The following is a 4938-nucleotide window of genomic DNA, read 5'->3' on the forward strand; positions in this document are numbered from 1 at the left end:
CACCCAGCTCAAGAGTCCTGTGCTACTGGGCTCCACAGAACACCTACTACATAAGGCTACTCTGCCAAGGTCAGGAGGTATAGCAGATCTACTTAATGTGTTAAAACAAACACAGGAAGTCAGCCAAAATGAGGAGACAAAGAAACATGTCTTAAATGAAATAACAGGACAAAACTCCAGAAAAATAACCAAACAAAATGGAGGCAAGCAATCTGTTAGATGCAGAGCTCAAAACACTAGTTATAAGGATGCTCAATAAACTTAGGGGAAGAATAGATGAATTCAGTGAGGACTTTAACGAAGTGATAGGAAACACAAAAATGGAGCTAGAAAAAATTTTTAAAAAGTCAGAAATGAAGAATAAAATAATTAAAATAAAGAATACATTAGAGGGAATCAAGATTGGATTGGATGAAATAGAGGATTGAATCAGCGAACTAGAAGATAAGGTAGCGGCAAACACCCAATCAGAACTTAAAAAGAAAAAGAGTTAAAAAAAAATAGGGATAGTTTAAGGGGCTTCTGAGACAACATCAAGCATACCAACATTTGCATCATAGGGGTACCCAAAGAAGAAGGGAGAGAGCAGGGGATTGAAAACTTATCTGAAGAAATAAGGATGGAAAACTTCCCTAACATGGGGAAGGAAATAGACATATAAATTCAGCAAGCACAGAGAGTCTCAAACAAGATAAACCCAAAGAGGACCACAGCAAAACACATCATAATTAAAATGCCAAAGTTTAAAGACAAAGAGAGAATCTTAAAAGTAGCAAAAGGAGAGCAGTTAGTTAAGTGCAAGGCAGCTCCCATAAGACTGTCAGCTGATTTCTCAATAGAAACTTTGCAGGCCAGAAGGGAATTGTGCAAAATATGCAAAATGATGAAAGATAAAGACCTACAACCAAGATTGCTCTATCCAGCAAGACTCTCATTTAAAATTGAAGGAGAGATAAAGAGCTTCCCAGATGAGAAAAAGCTAAAGCAGTTCTACAGAAGTTTAACACCACTAAACCAGTATTATAAGAAATGTTAAAGGGACTTCCTTAAGAAGAAAAGAAAATATCAGAACTATGAATAAGCAAATACAGGAAAAAAAAATTCTCGCTAACAAAGGCAAACACTTAATAAAAGCAGTAAATCCATCAACTAAAGCTACTACAAAGGTTAAAGGAAAAAAGTAGGGAGACCATATGTAACTAAAACAATAAGTTAAGGGATACATACAAACACATACACAAAAGTAAAAAATAATGACCAAAACACAAATGCGGAGGAGGTGAGTAAAAACTGTAATGATTTTAGAATATATTCAAACTTAAGTGACCATCAACTTAAGATAGACTGCTATAGACAGAGCTTGGTATATGTGAAGCACATGATAACCATAAACCAAAATTCTATGAGAGATATAAAAGAAATAAAGAGAAAGAATCCAACCATGCCACTACAGAAAGTCATTGGCATACAAGAGATGAGAGCAAGAAACTAGGAAAGGAAGAGGACTACAAAACAATCAGAAAACAATAAAATGGCAATAAGTATATGCCTATCAATAATTACGTGAAAAATAGATTAAATGGTGGCTGAATGGATTGAAAAAAAAGACCCATCCAAATTCTACCTACGAAGACCCACTTCAGACTGAAAGACACACACAGACTGAAGTAAAGGAATGAAAAAAGACATTGATGCAAATGGAAACTGAAAAAAAGCTAGAGTAGCAATACTTACATCAGACAAAATAGACTTTAAAACAAGGTCTGTAACAAGACACAGAAAAGGGCATTTCATAATGGTAAAGGGATCAATCCAACAAGAGGTTTTAACTCTAGTAAACATCTATGCATTCAACTTAGGAGCACCTAAATATATAAAGCAAATATTTACAGACATGAAGAGATAGACAGTAATACAGTAATAATCAGTGACTTTAACATCCCATTACATCAATGGATATATCATCCAGACAGAAAATCAACAAGGGAACAGTGGCCTTAAATGACCCATTAGACCAGATAGTCTTAATTGATATTTTTAGGACCTCCCGCTCAAAAGAAATAGAATATACATTCATTTCAAGGGCACATGAAACATTAGCCAAAATAGAACATATGTTAAGCAACAAGTCTCAATAAATTAAAGAAGAGTGAAATCATATCAAGTATCTTCTCCAATCAAAATAATATGAAACTAGAAAACAATTACAAGAAGAAAACTGAAAAACACACAAACACATGGAGGCTAAATAGCATGCTACTAAACAATGAATGAGTTAACAATGCGATCAAGGAAGAAATCAAAAGATACCTTGAGAGAAAGGAAAATGAAAACACCACAATCCAAAATCTATAAGAAACAGCCAAAGCAGTTCTAAGAGCAAAATTTATAGCAATACAGGTTTACTCAAGAAACAAGAAAAATCTCAAACAACTCTAAAGAACTAGAAAAACAAGAACAAAGCCCAAAGTGAATAGAAAGAAGGAAATAATAAAGATCAGAGAAGAAATCAACAAAATGTAGTCTAAAGAGAACAATAGGAAAGATCAATGAAATCAAGAGCTGATTCTTTGAAAAGTTAAACAAAATTGATAAAATTTTAGTTAGATTCATCAAGAAAAAAGAGGGCCTGAATAAATGAAATCAGAAATGAAAGAAGAGAATTGATAACCGACACCACAGAAAGACAAAGGATTATTAGGAGATACTATAAACAAGTCTATGCCAAAAAGTGGAAAGAAATGAATACATTCATAGAAACGTACACTCTTGCAAGACTGAATTAGGAAGAAACAGAAAATGCAAATAGACTGATAACTACTAACAAAACTAAATCAGTAATCAAAAAACTCCCAACAAACACAACTCCTGGACCAGATGTCTTCACAGGTGAATTTTACCAAACATTTAGAGAAAAATTAATACCTATCCTTCTCAAACTATTACAAAAAATTGAAGAGGAGGGAAGGCTCCCAAACTCATTTTATGAGGCCAGCATTGCCTTGACACCAAAACCAGACAAAGACATTACAAAAAAAAAAAATTATAGGTCAACATCCCTGATGAACATAAATGCAAAAATTCTCAACAAAATATTAGAAAACTGAATTCAGCAATAAAAGATTATGTACCATGATTAAATGGGATTTATTTTCAGGATGCAAGATTGGTTCAATAGCCACAAAATCAATTAATGTTATACATCGCATAAACAAAATGAAAGATAGAAGTCATATGATCATACCAATAGATGCAGAAAAAGCATTTGACAAAATCCAATTACCATTCATGATAAAAAAAAAAAACTCTCAATATGTGGGAATAGAGGGAACATACCTGAACATAATAAAATGGAGCCTATATATGACAAACCCACAGCTAACATCATACTCAACAGTAAAATGCTGAAAGCTTTTTCTTTAAGATCAGGAATAAGACAAGGATATTCACATTCACCACTTTTATTCAACATAGTATTGGAAGTCTTAGCCACAGCAATCAGACAAGAAAAAGAAATAACAGGCATCCAAATTGGAAAGGAAGTCTATGGCCATGCTACCCTCAACAAGCCCAAACCTGTCTGATCTTGGAAGCTAAGCAGGGTTGGGCCTGGTTAGTACTTGGATAGGAGACCGCCTAGGAAGACCAGGTGCTGTAGGTGTAAACAATAAAAAAAAAATAAGGGATTGTAAACTGACAAGGTCTTTGCAATCTGTGAGGTCAACTAAGGGTTGTCTTGCCTAAAAAAACAATTTGGAAAGGAAGATATAAAACTGTCATTATTTGCAGGTGACATGATATTATAATAAAGAACCCTAAAGAATCCACCAAAAAACTATTAGAACTGATAAATAATTATCATTTCTAGAAATTAGCAGTATACAAAATTAATATTCAGAAATCAGTTGCATTTTTATACACCAATAATGAACTATCAGAAAGAGAAATTAAAACAATCTCATTTAGAATTGCCTCAAAAAGAATAAAATATCTAGGAATAAGTTTAATCAAGAAGGTAAAAGATCTGTACTTGGAAAACTATAAAACACTGAAAAAAGAAATTAAGAAAATACAGATAAATGGAAGGATATATTGTGCTCATGGATAGAAAGAAAAAGCATCATTAAAATGTCTATACTATACAAAGCAATCTATAGGCTTAATGCAATCCCTATCAAAGTATCAATGGCATTCTTCACAGAACTAGAACAAATAATCCTAAACTTTTAATGAAACCACAAAAGACCCTGAATAGTCAAAGCAATCTTGAGAAAGAAGAAGAAAGTTGGAGAGATTGTGCTACCTGTTATCAAACTATCCTGCAAGGCTATAGTGATAAAATCCACATGGTACTGGCATAAAACAAATACACAGATCAATGGAACAGAATAGAGAACACAGAAACAAACCCATGCCTGTATGGTCAATTAATCTATGACAAAGCAGGCAAGAATATACCATGAGGTAAAGACAGTCTATTTAATAAATGGTGTTAGGAAAATTGGACAGATATATGCAAAAGAATGACACTGAATCACTTTCTTACACCATATACAAGAATAAATTAAAAATAGATTAAAGACTTAAAAGATCCTAAAACATAAAACTCCTAGAAGAAAACATAGGTAATAAAGTTTGTGACATTGTTCTTAGCAATATGGTTTTTGAATATGTCTCTTTTAGCAAGGGAAACAAAATTTAAAAAATTACAAATGGAAATACATCGAATTAAAACGGTTTTGCAAAAAGACAACCTACTGAATGGGACAAAAAGACAACCTACTGAATGGGAGAAGTATTTGTCGATGAGACATTCAATAAGGGGTTCATATCCAAAATACATAAGGAATTCATAAAACTTAACCCTCCAAAAACAGTCAGATTAAAAAATGGGCAGAGGACCTGAATAGACATTTCTCCAAAGAGGACATACATATG

General features: G+C 33.1%; 1 protein-coding gene and 1 pseudogene across 3 annotated transcripts in view; one reads left to right on the forward strand and one right to left on the reverse strand.

Annotated features, from left to right (window-relative positions):
• Window positions 1–4938, reverse strand: part of ARHGAP22 (Rho GTPase activating protein 22) — a 156062-nt gene that overhangs the window by 121821 nt on the left and 29303 nt on the right. The gene's annotated exons all lie outside the window — the stretch shown is intronic.
• On the forward strand, window positions 3543–3661 carry LOC111736625 (annotated as a pseudogene).

Source organism: Pteropus vampyrus, unplaced genomic scaffold, assembly GCF_000151845.1.
Source record: "Pteropus vampyrus isolate Shadow unplaced genomic scaffold, Pvam_2.0 Scaffold20, whole genome shotgun sequence".
NCBI lineage: Eukaryota > Metazoa > Chordata > Mammalia > Chiroptera > Pteropodidae > Pteropus > Pteropus vampyrus.